General features: G+C 45.8%; 1 protein-coding gene across 4 annotated transcripts in view; it reads right to left on the reverse strand.

Moving 5' to 3' along the window:
• Positions 1 to 13,231, reverse strand: part of GPRIN3 (GPRIN family member 3) — a 513,767-nt gene extending 500,536 nt beyond the window's left edge. For 3 of the 4 annotated variants that reach the window (XM_063917209.1, XM_063917201.1, XM_063917195.1), the window contains exon 1: positions 12,871 to 13,231. The gene's annotated coding sequence lies outside the window, so the exon portion shown is untranslated. The remainder of the gene's footprint in view (positions 1 to 12,870) is intronic. The other variant, XM_063917218.1, reaches the window with a different exon arrangement.
• Between the last annotated feature and the right edge of the window lie 2,771 nt (positions 13,232 to 16,002).

The raw sequence follows: 16,002 nt of genomic DNA on the forward strand, positions 1-16,002 counted from the left end.
TAGGGTGATGGGTTATGGGAGCCAACTGTGAATAATTAGTGAACCATATACTCTAAGGATGGTACCTTGGGGGGGGGGGGGGGGGGGGGGGGGGGGTAATTCCAAGTTGATTGCAGGCGCAGCAGGATTTTTTTTAGCAGTTGGGCAAAACCATGTGCACTGCAGGGGAGGCAGATATAACATGTGCAGAAAGAGTAAGATTTGGGAGGGTTATTTTATTTCTGTGCAGGGTACATACTGGCTGCTTTATTTTTACACTGCAAATTAGATTTCAGATTGAACACACCACACACAAATCTAACTCTCTCTGCACATGTTATATCTGCCCCCCCCCCCCCCACCCCCCCCCCCCCCTCCCTGCAGAATGTTTAATTAGGCCGGTACCTGTCATCTCTGGGTCTTCCTTCCTAAATGGGTTAGAAATATTAACTTTTAACTTTATGCATACCGCTAATACCAGATACTAGAAGGTTAGGACAGTGAATTCCTCAATAACCAAATTAGCAATATAGTGTCATGCATGCACTGACAAGAAGTAAATTAAAAAATAAATCAATGTTCTTTTCCCCTTTAGTTTATACTGCGCAGGTTATTAGCTTACTACCATGTTGGTGCACATGAAGTCTATGGCGCCTAATAGGAATCTTTAAGGTATAGAGTTTATATGTACTCCCTGCCTTTAGCCAAGAACAATCCTGCTTGTATCCTTTAGATATGAGTTCTTTGTAAATAAGTTGAAAGTATTCCCTTAACTGCAGAAAGATTTAATTGATGCTGATAAATCCATGTGAATGTGAAGCAGGCTTAATATATTGGTCCTAAATGATTGTCCTGAGCTGAACTCTGTATCCCTCTGAATAAGATAGGTACCTGGTCCTGCCTGGCTGTTTACTGACTGTGCGCTGGACAGGGCTCACTTAAACCCAGCTTAGGTTTTTGTAGTTCACCTGCAGAGTGTCCCCAACGTATAAGTGCAATGCAATAGCTAGAGGTAAACTGGTTAATAGTTACGAGGTCTCAGCTGATACTTTAAGTCTCTGTATTCTCTACACTGCTGTAATATCAGTGGCGGAACTGTGGGAGGCAGTGGAGTCGGCTGCTGCCGGGCTCCTGACCTCCAGGGGGCACATCTCCTCCATTATCTTCTGCAGACTAAATCGTTCGCTGTGGAGGAGCTGTGCCAGTGACACGGAAGCTGCCTCCTAGTTGTATATACAGAGCTGACTCTGGCTGCAGCTAGGGGGAGCTCCAGACAAAGCACATCTCCTCCCTCAGTGAAGCTCTCTGTTCATCTCTGTTCCTCCGTTGGGCTAACTGCAGGTAGGCACTGGCAGCACTTGCCTCAAGCTGCACTAGGGGGTGTTAGTAGTGGGAGGGGGGATGCTGGGGGATATTTAATAAATGTTGGCAGCTCTGTTTTGAGTGTGCATGTTTTTAAGTGATGTGTGTGTGTGTGTGTGTGTGTGTGTGTGTGTGTGTGTGTGTAAGTGATGTGTGTGTGTGTGTGTGTGTAAGTGATGTGTGTGTGTGTGTGTGTAAGTGAGTTGTGTGTGTTTAAGTGAAGGAGGCATGTGTGTAAGTGAGGTGTGTGTGTGTGTGTGTGTGTGTGTGTGTAAGTGAGGTGTGTGTTTAAGTGAAGGAAGCTTGTGAGAGGCGTGTGTGTGTGTAAGTGAGGTGTGTGTGTTTAAGTGAAGGAGGCTTTTGTAAGTGGGAGGCGTGTGTGTGTGTGTGTGTAAGTGAGTTGTGTGTGTTTAAGTGAAGGAGGCATGTGTGTAAGTGAGGTGTGTGTGTGTGTGTGTGTAAGTGAGGTGTGTGTGTTTAAGTGAAGGAAGCTTGTGAGAGGTGTGTGTGTTTAAGTGAAGGAGGCTTTTGTAAGTGAGAGGCGTGTGTGTGTGTGTAAGTGAGGTGTGTGTGTGTGTTTAAGTGAAGGAAGCTAGTGAGAGGCATGTGTGTGTGAGAGGTGTGTGAGTCGTGCGTGTGTTTAAGTGAAAGATTTGTGTGTGTGTGTGTGTGTGTGTGTGTGTGTGTGAGGCATTTGTGTGTTTTTAAGTGAAGGAGGAATGTATGTGTGTGTGAGAAAGAGGCATGTGTGAGAGGCGCGCATTTGTGTTTAAGTGAAAGAGGTGTTTGTATGTTTTTAATTGAAAGAGGCGTGTGTTTTTAAGTGAAAGAAGTGTGTGTTTTTAATTAAAATAGGCGTTTGTGTTTTTAAGTGAAAGAGGCGTTTGTGTGAGAGAGAGGCGTGTGTGTGTGGTTTTAAGTGAAAGGCGCTTGTGTGTTTTTATATATATATATATATATATATATATATATATATATAAATAGACAGAATCATCCGGCACTAGTATTTAAGCAGCTGTAATTGCTCCGGTGCCCTCCATAAGGAAATAATCCTAAAGTATAAATTGGCAGGATGGCGGCACTCAGAGGCTTTTACTCACGTAAGTAGCAGATAACTTTTATTTAAGGCATCAACGTTTCGGGTAGGCACCCGTCGTCAGGATAGCATAACAACAAATAAAACAACTTAACACATTTATATACCAAGGCATACCTTCATTAGATCACCTGGCCAGGTACAGCTGGGCGCCGCAGTGTCAGATTCCGGCTGCCGTGCAGGCGTGCAGCGTGGACGCAGCTCCGTCCCGCTCAGTGACGTCATCCCTGTGCGTCCACCCAGCTTGTCCGGCCGGGCGTCATCAGGATATCACCATGGTAACTGATACAAATACATACACAGAGACAAGAATAGACAAAAAACATTATCAGTTAAAAACAATATTAAAAAAGTGTTACAATCAGTAACCAATGGTAATAATACGCAACAACTTTGTATTGATAAGGGTATTGAATGTCGTTACCACTTAATGTTTATACTCTAACAAATGCTCATTTATTAAATAATATTACCGGCTCAATTAGGCCCTATGTCTTGGCTGTGGTAGCGAAAATTATTCTCAAATCCATTAGTGGGTAAATAAATGACTGCTGTATTACATGAAACACTTCAGTCCCAGTGTATCGTTAAGTCCCCTAGGGGCTATGGTATCCAACTGGAAAACCCATCTGCTCTCCAATTGGAGAAGCGATTTACCTCGATTGCCTCCCCTAATGGTAGCTGGTACATGGTCGATCAATTTTGTTCGCAAGCTGGCTATACTATGTTTGGCCTGGGCGAAATGTCACGCTACAGGTTGGTCGCTGTCTCCTGACTCAAGAGCCGCCCTGATGGCGGATCTGTGTCCAGCCATCCTTTCCCTAAATTGTCGTTCAGTTTTACCTATATAGCTTAGTCCACACGGACAAGTTAAAATATAAACGACAAATTTGGTAGTGCAAGTCAATGCATGTCTAATTGTATATTTTTTTCCGGAATGGGGATGATTAAACGTACCTCCCAGAATAAGCGACCTGCAAGTGGTACACCCCAGACAGCTGTAGCATCCTGCCCTCTGTGTCAAAAAATGTGATTGTGATTTCTTCTTTAAACTAGTGACATCTCTCTTGACTAAACAGTCCACAAATTTCGGCCTCGGGTATAACAGGAAAGAAGACGTGAGGCTTTGAGTGAAGGCAAATTCTTATCTGTATTAATTATCGGCCAGAACTTTTTTGCTACTTTGTTAGTGAATTGGCTTCTGGTGTTATATCTGTTAACCCAAGGCACACAGGATGTTTCAGAAGATTTTTCTCTAGTAGTTTTAAGCACCTCATCTCTAGGCATAGCTAACACTTTGTCCCTAGTCTTCTCCAGATGTATACGGGGGTACCCCCTCTCTGCAAACTTATTCACCATCTCAGTCATGGCATGTGCAGTTTCTACAGGGTCACTAGTTATTCTCCGTACTCGCAACATCTGCGAGTAAGGAAGCCCATTCCGCAATGCTTGTGGATGGAAACTGTCATACTTAAGGATAGTATTCCTATCGGTTTCCTTCACATGCATTGTTGTAGCTATAATCCCTGATTGAAGAGAGATTTTCACATCTAAGAAACTAATGACTACTGGTGAGATATTGTACGTGAATTGGACTGCATGGCCCGTCCTATTGTGTGTAGTTAATAAGGTGGTTAACGACGATTCATCACCCACCAAAATCAATAGGAGGTCATCTACAAATCTCACATACAATGGCAGATATGACATGACTTCAGGTTTAGACAATAACAGCTGTGTTTCAACCATTATCATGAAGGCGTTGGCGTACGAAGGGGCCACATTCGACCCCATCGCACACCCCGCTAATTGCACGTAAAAACGTGCGTCATACATGAAATAATTTCTAGTTAGTACCAGATTAAGTAATTGTAGGAATAAATGTACTGGGGGGCCTTTGTAATGTGGGTTGTCTGTGATCAACAATTCCACTGCCCTTAACCCGTCAGAGTGAGGAATACATGTGTACAGACTATTGACGTCTGCACTACATAATAATGTTCCCGGGGGGAGGGGCCCCAAGTTCTTAAGTTTTAACAGTAAATCTGTCGTATCCTTAAAATAGGTAATGGAGTTCTGGACACATGGATTTAATAGGGAATCTAAATACACAGATATGGGTTGATAGAGAGAACCCCGGGCAGATATGATAGGTCTGCCCGGGGGCCTCTCCAACCCCTTGTGTATTTTTTGCACAGTGTAATATAATGGTACCACTGGGAATTCTACTGTGAGCGCCTTAGCTACTTCTGGTGTAATGTATGGTTGTGAAACTGCTGTCGACAAGACTGAATCTATTTCTAATTTATAACACACTGTGGGATCCCTCGGCAATAACTCATATGTATCAATATCAGACAGTTGTCGTAGGCACTCAGCATCATAATCCTCAAGGGATTGCACCATAACCGCTCCTCCCTTGTCAGCCTTACGTATGACTATGTCAGTACGTTTGCTTAGCTTGCTGACTGTCTCAAGTTCACCTCTAGACATGTTATTTCTAAATGGTTTTTCATGATTAGATACTGTACCGAACTGGTCCATCAATCTAGTGTATGTCCTTATTGATGGGTTGGCACTAACGGGGTCAAATAGTGATTTCGGTTGCAGCTTCTTTAAATTATTTGGTAATTGTACATCTATGGGATTATTTGTTAAAGATGGTGTGTCCTTAAAGTGTTCTTTGAGCCTTAGGGTCCGATTAAGCTTATAAGTGTCCACTTTCCACTGGAAGCTATCAAACTTGGTGGTGGGAATGTAGGAAAGACCTTTAGAGAGAATGTCATATTCTTGGTCTGTTAACGGTGTTGAAGACAGGTTGAACACCTTATCTATTTTCTGCGCGGCGGTCTGCCCCTTGTTCTGCCTCGCGTTTTGTCTCCCCCTCCGCGTTTTTCTTTCCCCGGCCTGTGGCGGTTGCTTGAGTAGTAACCCCTAAAGGGTGGTGATGGCCCGTGGAGGTGGATGGTTGAGGCTCAGATTCGCTGGCCGACGTGCTTGTGTCTTCCCGTTGTGATCGATCAAAGTGTTGGCGTCGAAATCTAGGTAAAGTGTTGTTACGTGGCTTATTGCCCATTGCATTCAGGCAAGAATAGACATTTCGCCCAGGCCAAACATAGTATAGCCAGCTTGCGAACAAAATTGATCGACCATGTACCAGCTACCATTAGGGGAGGCAATCGAGGTAAAGCGCTTCTCCAATTGGAGAGCAGATGAATTTTCCAGTTGGATACCATAGCCCCTAGGGGACTTAACGATACACTGGGACTGAAGTGTTTCATGTAATACAGCAGTCATTTATTTACCCACTAATGGATTTGAGAATAATTTTCGCTACCACAGCCAAGACACAGGGCCTAATTGAGCCGGTAATATTATTTAATAAATGAGCATTTGTTAGAGTATAAACATTAAGTGGTAACGACATTCAATACCCTTATCAATACAAAGTTGTTGCGTATTATTACCATTGGTTACTGATTGTAACACTTTTTTAATATTGTTTTTAACTGATAATGTTTTTTGTTTATTCTTGTCTCTGTGTATGTATTTGTATCAGTTACCATGGTGATATCCTGATGACGCCCGGCCGGACAAGCTGGGTGGACGCACAGGGATGACGTCACTGAGCGGGACGGAGCTGCGTCCACGCTGCACGCCCGCACGGCAGCCGGAATCTGACACTGCGGCGCCCAGCTGTACCTGGCCAGGTGATCTAATGAAGGTATGCCTTGGTATATAAATGTGTTAAGTTGTTTTATTTGTTGTTATGCTATCCTGACGACGGGTGCCTACCCGAAACGTTGATGCCTTAAATAAAAGTTATCTGCTACTTACGTGAGTAAAAGTCTCTGAGTGCGGCCATCCTGCCAATTTATATATTTATATATATATATATATATATATATATATATATATATAAAAATATATGTCCAAGAAATCCAGCACTCTGAGATATAGAATGACTTCTACCTGGGTGCCTTTACTGTAATTGCATAGATCCAGTAAGGCAGCTGCATGAGCTGGCTAAAAGCACGGCACTCCAGGATTTAATTCATAGCTTTTTTATAGAAAATGAATAAATGGTACAAGCATAATAATAAGATTTTACTTACCGATAAATCTATTTCTCGTAGTCCGTAGTGGATGCTGGGGACTCCGTCAGGACCATGGGGATTAGCGGCTCCGCAGGAGACAGGGCACAAAACTAAAGCTTTAGGATCAGGTGGTGTGTACTGGCTCCTCCCCCTATGACCCTCCTCCAAGCCTCAGTTAGGATACTGTGCCCGGACGAGCGTACACAATAAGGAAGGATATTGAATCCCGGGTAAGACTCATACCAGCCACACCAATCACACCGTATAACTTGTGATCTAAACCCAGTTAACAGTATGACAAACGTAGGAGCCTCTGAACAGACGGCTCACAACAATAACAACCCGATTTTTTTGTAACAATAACTATGTACAAGTATTGCAGACAATCCGCACTTGGGATGGGTGCCCAGCATCCACTACGGACTACGAGAAATAGATTTATCGGTAAGTAAAATCTTATTTTCTCTGACGTCCTAAGTGGATGCTGGGGACTCCGTCAGGACCATGAGGATTATACCAAAGCTCCCAAACGGGCGGGAGAGTGCGGATGACTCTGCAGCACCGAGTGAGAGAACTCCAGGTCCTCCTCAGCCAGGGTGTGCCCCTGATCAAGTAGCAGCTCGGCAAAGTTGTAAAGCCGAGACCCCTCGGGCAGTCGCCCAAGATGAGCCCACCTTCCTTGTGGAATGGGCATTTATATATTTTGGCTGTGGCAGTCCTGCCACAGAATGTGCAAGCTGAATTGTACTACACATTCAACTAGCAATCGTCTGCTTAGAAGCAAGAGCACCCAGTTTTTTGGGTGCATATAGGATAACAGCAAGTCAGTTTTCCTGACTCCAGCCGTCCTGGAAATCTATATTTTCAGGGCCCTGACAACATCTAGCAACTTGGAGTCCTCCAAGTCTCTAGTAGCCGCAGGTACCACAATAAGCTGGTTCAGATGAAACGCTGACACCACCTTAGGGAGAAACTGGGGACGAGTCCGCAGCTCTGCCCTGTCCGAATGGACAATCAGATATGGGCTTTTGTGAGACAAAGCCGCCAATTCTGACACTCGCCTGGCCGAGGCCAGGGCCAACATCATGGTCACTTTCCATGTGAGATATTTCAAATCCACAGATTTGAGCGGTTTAAACCAACGTGATTTGAGGAATCCCAGGACTACGTTGAGATCCCACAGTGCCACTGGAGGCACAAAAGGGGGTTGTATATGCAGTACTCCCTTGTCAAATTTCTGGACTTCAGGAACTGAAGCCACTTCTTTCTGGAAGAAAATCGACAGGGCCGAAATTTGAACCTTAATGGGCCCCAATTTGAGGCCCATAGACACTCCTGTTTGCAGGAAATGCAGGAATCGACCGAGTTGAAATTTCTTCGTGGGGCCTTCCTGGCCTCACACCACGCAACATATTTTCGCCACATGTGGTGATAATGTTGTGCGGTCACCTCCTTCCTGGCTTTGACCAGGGTAGGAATGACCTCTTCCGGAATGCCTTTTTCCCTTAGGATCCGGCGTTCAACCGCCATGCCGTCAAACGCAGCCGCGGTAAGTCTTGGAACAGACATGGTACTTGCTGAAGCAAGTCCCTTCTTATCGGCAGAGGCCCTGAGTCCTCTGTGAGCATCTTGAAGTTCCGGGTACCAAGTCCTTCTTGGCCCATCCGGAACCACGAGTATAGTTCTTACTCCTCTACGTCTTATAATTCTCAGTACCTTTGGTATGAGAAGCAGAGGAGGGAACACATACACCGACTGGTACACCCATGGTGTTACCAGAACGTCCACAGCTATTGCCTGAGGGTCTCTTGACCTGGCGCAATACCTGTCCAGTTTATTTGTTCAGGCGGGACGCCATCATGTCCACCTTTGGTCTTTCCCAACGGTGCACAATCATGTGGAAAAAACTTTTCGATGAAGTCCCCACTCTCCCGGGTGGAGGTCGTGCTGAGGAAGTCTGCTTCCCAGTTGTCCACTCCCGGAATGAAAACTGCTGACAGTGCTATCACATGATTTTCCGCCCAGCGAAGAATCCTTGCAGTTTCTGCCATTGTCCTCCTGCTTCTTGTGCCGCCCTGTCTGTTTACGTGGGCGACTGCCGTGATGTTGTCCCACTTGATCAATACCGGCTGACCTTGAAGCAGAGGTCTTGCTAAGCTTAGAGCATTGTAAATTGCTCTTAGCTCCAGTATATTTATGCGGAGAGAAGTCCCCAGACTTGATCACACTCCCTGGAAATTTTTTCCCTGTGTGACTGCTCCCCAGCCTTTCAAGCTGGAATCCGTGGTCACCAGGACCCAGTCCTGAATGCATAACTGTGGCACTTTAGTAGATGAGCACTCTGCAGCCACCACAGAAGAGACACCCTTGTCCTTGGAGACAGGGTTATCCGCTGATGCATCTGAAGATGCGATCCGGACCATTTGTCCAGCAGATCCCACTGAAAAGTTCTTGCGTGAAATCTGCCGAATGGAATCGCTTCGTAAGAAGCCACCATTTTTCCCAGGACCCTTGTGCAATGATGCACTGACACTTTTCCTGGTTTTTGGAGGTTCCTGACTAGCTCGGATAACTCCCTGGCTTTCTCCTCCGGGAGAAACACCTTTTTCTGGACTGTGTCCAGAATCATCCCTAGGGACAGCAGACGTGTCGTCGGAGACAGCTGCGATTTTGGAATATTTAGAATCCACCCGTGCTGTCGTAGAACTACTTGAGATAGTGCTACTCCGACCTCCAACTGTTCTCTGGACCTTGCCCTTATCAGGAGATCGTCCAAGTAAGGGATAATTAAGACGCCTTTTCTTTGAAGAAGAATCATCATTTCGGCCATTACCTTGGTAAAGACCCGGGGTGCCGTGGACAATCCAAACGGCAGCGTCTGAAACTGATAGTGCCAGTTTTGTACCACGAACCTGAGGTACCCTTGGTGAGAAGGGCAAATTGGGACATGGAGGTAAGCATCCTTGATGTCCAGGGACACCATATAGTCCCCTTCTTCCTGGTTCGCTATCACTGCTCTGAGTGACTCCATTTAGAATAGGTCTCACCGAGCCGTCTGGCTTCAGTACCACAATATAGTGTGGAATAATACCCCTTTACTTGTTGTAGGAGGGGTACTTTGATTATCACCTGCTGGGAATACAGCTTGTGAATTGTTTCCAATACTGCCTCCCTGTCGGAGGTAGACGTTGGTAAAGCAAACTTCAGGAACCTGCGAGGGGGAGACGTCTCGAATTTCCAATCTGTACCCCTGGGATACTACTTGTAGGATCCAGGGGTCCACTTGCGAGTGAGCCCACTGCGTGCTGAAACTCTTGAGACGACCCCCCACCGCACCTGTTTGTACGGCCCCAGCGTCATGCTGAGGACTTGGCAGAAGCGGTGGAAGGCTTCTGTTCCTGGGAATGGGCTGCCTGCTGCAGTCTTCTTCCCTTACCTCTATCCCTGGGCAGATATTATGGGGACGAAAGGACTGAGGCTGAAAAGACTATGTCTTTTTCTGCTGAGATGTGACTTGGGGTAAAAAAGGTGGATTTTCTAGCTGTTGCCGTGGCCACCAGGTCCGATGGACCGACCCCAAATAACTCCTCCCCTTTATACGGCAATACTTCCATGTGCCGTTTGGAATCTGCATCACCTGACCACTGTCGTGTCCATAAACATCGTCTGGCAGATATGGACATCGCATTTACTCTTGATGCCAGAGTTTCGCATATATAGAAATGCATCTTTTAAATGCTCTATAGTCAATAAAATACTGTCCCTGTCAAGGGTATCAATATTTCCAGTCAGGGAATCCGACCAAGCCACCCCAGCGCTGCCCATCCAGGCTGAGGCGATCGCTGGTCGCAGTATAACACCAGTATGTGTGTATATACTTTTTAGGATATTTTCCAACCTCCTATCAGTTTGCTCCTTGAGGGCGTCCGTATCTGGAGACGGTAACGCCACTTGTTTTTATAAGCGTGTGAGCGCCTTATCCACCCTAAGGTGTGTTTCCCAACGCGCCATAACTTCTGGCGGGAAAGGGTATACCGCCAATAATTTTCTATCGGGGGAAACCCACGCATCATCACACACTTCATTTAATTTATCTGATTCAGGAAAAACCACATGTAGTTTTTTCACACTCCACATAATACCCTTTTTTGTGGTACTTGTAGTATCAGAAATATGTAACATCTCCTTCATTGCCCTTAACAAGTAACGTGTGGCCCTAAAACGTTTGTTTCTTCACCGTCGACACTGGAGTCAGTGTCCGTGTCTGTGTCGACCGACTGAGGTAAAAGGACGTTTTAACGCCCCTGACGGTGTTTTAGACGCCTGGACAGGTACTAATTGGTTTTGCCGGCCGTCTCATGTCGTCAACCGACCTTGCAGCGTGTTGACATTATCACGTAATTCCTTAAATAAGCCATCCATTCCGGTGTCGACTCCCTAGAGAGTGACATCACCATTACCGGCAATTGCTCCGCCTCCTCACCAACATCGTCCTCATACATGTCGACACACAAGTACCGACACACAGCACACACACAGGGAATGCTCTGATAGAGGACAGGACCCCACTAGCCCTTTGGGGAGACAGAGGGAGAGTTTGCCAGCACACACCAAAAACGCTATATTATACAGGGACAACCTTTATATAAGTGTTTTTCCCTTATAGCATTTTAATATATATATATATACATATCGCCAAATAAGTGCCCCCCCTCTCTGTTTTAACCCTGTTTCTGTAGTGCAGTGCAGGGGAGAGCCTGGGAGCCTTCCCACCAGCATTTCTGTGAGGGAAAATGGCGCTGTGTGCTGAGGAGAATAGGCCCCGCCCCCTTTTCGGCGGGCTTCTTCTCCCGTTTTTCTGAGACCTGGCAGGGGTTAAATACATCCATATAGCCTCCAGGGGCTATATGTGATGTATTTTTAGCCAGAATAAGGTATTATACATTGCTGCCCAGGGCGCCCCCAGCAACGCCCTGCACCCTCCGTGACCGTTGGTGTGAAGTGTGTGACAACAATGGCGCACAGCTGCAGTGCTGTGCGCTACCTTCATGAAGACTGAAAAGCCTTCTGCCGCCGGTTTCTGGACCTTCAATCTTCAGCATCTGCAAGGGGGGTCGGCGGCGCGGCTCCGGGACGAACCCCAGGGTGAGACCTGTGTTCCGACTCCCTCTGGAGCTAATGGTGTCCAGTAGCCTAAGAAGCCAATCCATCCTGCACGCAGGTGAGTTGAACTTCTCTCCCCTAAGTCCCTCGATGCAGTGAGCCTGTTGCCAGCAGGACTCACTGAAAATAAGAAACCTAAAAACTTTTTCTAAGCAGCTCCTTAAGAGAGCCACCTAGATTGCACCCTGCTCGGACGGGCACAAAAACCTAACTGAGGCTTGGAGGAGGGTCATAGGGGGAGGAGCCAGTACACACCACCTGATCCTAAAGCTTTAGTTTTGTGCCCTGTCTCCTGCGGAGCCGCTAATCCCCATGGTCCTGACGGAGTCCCCAGCATCCACTTAGGACGTCAGAGAAATATTTGTTATGTAGCTCACAGTCTTTGTGGAATCCTCATTAATGCGAACGTTTCCGGGCCTCTGCGGACCCCGTCATCAGGGCTGAGGAGAGAGAGCTAGTCCATTGTTGAGGATTCCACAAAGACTGTGAGCTACATAACAAATATATTATGCTTGTACCATTTATTCATTTTCTATAAAAAAGCTTTGAATTAAATCCTGGAGTGCCGTGCTGGCACACCACTGCGCCAAAGCATCTCCATTGGGACCCGCTGGTGGGTGATGGAGTACTGTGGTTGTGCTATAAAGGTATGCTGATGTCTATTTTATAGTGATGACTGACTTGGAGTGTCGTCCACTTTGCTTGTGTATCTATATTACTATTGGGAAAAGCACCTGAGCACGCTGCTACTGTTTACCCTGAATGCCGGATAGCTACATATGGTGTGTGTATGTATATATGTAGGGGGGCACCAACATTTATCATGCCTACGGGCGACTGGGGTGAACTTACGCCACTGTGTAATATCAGGGTCGTTATGACTTTAGGACAGTGGCACTATGCTGCAGCAATTGGCTCTAACTTCATGCCAAAGTGAGGTGATACTGTGTCCGGTCTAAAATAGCTTATCTTGCTCTGGGCAGTCGGTGTAGGTTGAAATCTGCTCATCTCTAGTTGAAATAGGCTGTTTTAGTTTAATATTGTGCGGTTGGATGTGAGAATCCCCTCAGGGACATACAGCCCTACTATAGCTGTTTCTTTGCGCCCTACTATTGCCTTATATGGACTGTCCGGGGCCACCTCCCGATCCTCCCTGTGTGTTCACACACTTACTCACTGTCGGGCAGAGTCTCCATCTATGAATGTCAGTCACCTCCAAGCAACTTCCCTGAAGGCGTCCCCGGTAGAAGTATCTTATATCAGGCAGTCAGAGGGAGGGATCCGCTACTGCCCCCATCATCAGTGTTAGCGATGACACCTTCTCTGGAGCGCGGATAAGGATCTCCACACCGGGCTCACTCTCCAAGCTCAGCGGGACACACGGGAGTCTGTTCGGGGTAATTCAGCTTAACCTTGCCATCAGATGCAGGTACAGAGTGGTTACCACAGCTGTTATTGCTGCACTGAGTACACAGAACAAGCACACCTCTCTCCGTCCCTTCAGCGAGCGCTCCACCAACCACCTCTCCCAACTGTCACTGGCCTAACCATCTGACTGGTCATGTGACCTGCTCCTGAGCTCTTGAGCAGTTGCTGGAGCTGCTGGGAGCTGCGGTCTGTCAGTAATATATAATGACATACACCTGCACTGTAGTGTGATGCACATACTGTAATACTTCACATTGTGGGGTATTACACAGTGATACTGCCGTATATATCCAGTGGTACTGCCATATAATTCCAGTGATACTGCCGTATATGTCAAGTGGTACTGCCGTATAAATCCAGTGGTACTGCTATATAAATCCAGTCCAGTGATACTGCCATATATGTCCAGTGGTACTGCCATATAATTCCAGTGATACTGCCGTATATATCCAGTGGTACTGCCATATAAATCCAGTGGTACTGGCATATAAATCCAGTCCAGTGATACTGCCATATATGTCCAGTGGTACTGCCGTGCATAATATATAGTAAATACTGCTAGTGCATGCATGATAATGTACCAGATTAATAACAGCAATGCACTGTAGCAATTACACTATAGTCCTGGGCAGTATAATGTAACATATGTATATTATATAATTCACAATCTGGAACCTGATCCATAAGGAAGGGGTGGGACCATAGACAGTGGGGCCCACCGGTGGTTTCCCCTGTTCCCCTGTGGGCCAGTCCGACCCTGGGTATTACCGTATAAATCCAGTGCAGTGGTACTGCCATATAACTTCAGTGTTGCTGTTTTGTGCTGTATATTATTTACTCCAAATAAAGGGGATATTAATATTTAATCCAAATAATTTTTACATGGTTTGCCCTGTGTTGTGTAGAGGTATGCTCTCCTTTGCTGCATTTTATACATACATCTTTGCTATATCCCGCCATGCATGGCACAGTTTTGCATGCCACAGTCTCAGAGATTTAGCCATGCCTTGTGATTTTACTTAATTTGCTTCTTTAATATGTTTCTTTCTACATATTCTATTATGGCAAACAAAAATTTTAAAATCCATCCACTCGCTACACGTGAAAAACAGCTTAGCCATGTTTTGCATGTTGTGCCAAATGGAGTTAAAAAGCAAAGATATAAGTGGACACATGTATAACTCTAGAAAAATTATGGAGAACAAAAATATGGATGATAAAATAGGGAAAGATCAAGAACCACTTCCTCCTACTGCTGCTGCTGCCACTGCTGTTGTTGCTGCTGCTGAGAGTCGATCGTCATCCCAGAGGGGAAGTTGGAAGACCACTTGTACTACTTCAACTACGCAAATGATTGTCCAACAGTGCTTTGCGAGAAAGGTGAAATATGACAGCAGTCATCCTGTTGCAAAGCGGATAACTGAGGCCTTGACAGCTATGTTGGTGTTAGATGTGCGTCCGGTATCCGCCATTAGTGCAGTGGGACTGCAGTGCCAACCCTAGATGGGCCAGGTGTTTATGCCGCACACTTGTGTCGCTTAGCTCAGTCATAAAGCTACCTCATTGCACCTCTTTTACTTCTTTGCATGATGTGCTGTTTGGGAACTAGTTTTTTTTAAGTGCCATCCTTTCTGCCACTGCAGTGCCACTCCTCGATGGGCCAGGTGTTTGTGCCGCACACTTGTATAGCTTAGAGATGAGCGGGTTCGGTTCCTCGGAAACCGAACCCGCCCGAACTTCATGTTTTTTTACACGGGTCCGAGCGACTCGGATCTTCCCGCCTTGCTCGGTTAACCCGAGCGCGCCCGAACGTCATCATCCAGCTGTCGGATTCTCGCGAGGCTCGGATTCTATCGCGAGACTCGGATTCTATATAAGGATCCGCGCGTCGCCGCCATTTTCACACGTGCATTGAGATTCATAGGGAGAGGACGTGGCTGGCGTCCTCTCCGTTTAGAGAAGAGAGTGAGACAGTAGAGAGAGACACAGTAGTAGTAATTTTGGGGAGCATTATTAGGAGGAGTACTACTATACTACTACTACTTGCTGAAGTGATATAGATTAGATAGTGTGACTGTATTAATTATCTGACTTGTGGGGGAGACACTGACAGTGGGGAGCAGTTAGAGTCTGAGAGCAGGACTCAGGAGTACATATAACGTACAGTGCACACTTTTGCTGCCAGAGTGCCACACTGCCATTGTGACCACACTGACCACCAGTATAATATATATTGTGATTGTCTGCTTAGGAGTACTACTTGCAAGTTGCTGATAGTGTGACCAGTGACCTGACCACCAGTTTAATAATCAATCACCACCACCAGTTTAATATATATATATATAATTGTATATAATATATATATATATATATATATATATATATAATATTGTATACCACCTACCCGTGGTTTTTTTTTTTCATTCTTCTTTGTACATACTACTATAGTATAGTAGCTTACTGTAGCAGTCTGCGGTGCTGCTGAGCTGACAGTGTCCAGCAGGTCCGTCATCAGTCATTACATAATAAATATATATACCTGTCCGGCTGCAGTACTAGTGATACTATATATACATATATATTGATTTCATCTCATTATCATCCAGTCTATATTAGCAGCAGACACAGTACGTTAGTCCACGGCTGTAGCTACCTCTGTGTCGGCACTCGGCAGTCCATCCATAATTGTATACCACCTCCCCGTGGTTTTTTTTTCTTTCTTTCTTCTTTGTACATACTACTATAGTATAGTAGCTTACTGTAGCAGTCTGCGGTGCTGCTGAGCTGACAGTGTCCAGCAGGTCCGTCATCAGTCATTACATAATAAATATATATACCTGTCCGGCTGCAGTACTAGTGATACTATATATACATATA

The sequence above is a fragment of the Pseudophryne corroboree genome, chromosome 1 (genome assembly GCF_028390025.1).
Source record: "Pseudophryne corroboree isolate aPseCor3 chromosome 1, aPseCor3.hap2, whole genome shotgun sequence".
NCBI lineage: Eukaryota > Metazoa > Chordata > Amphibia > Anura > Myobatrachidae > Pseudophryne > Pseudophryne corroboree.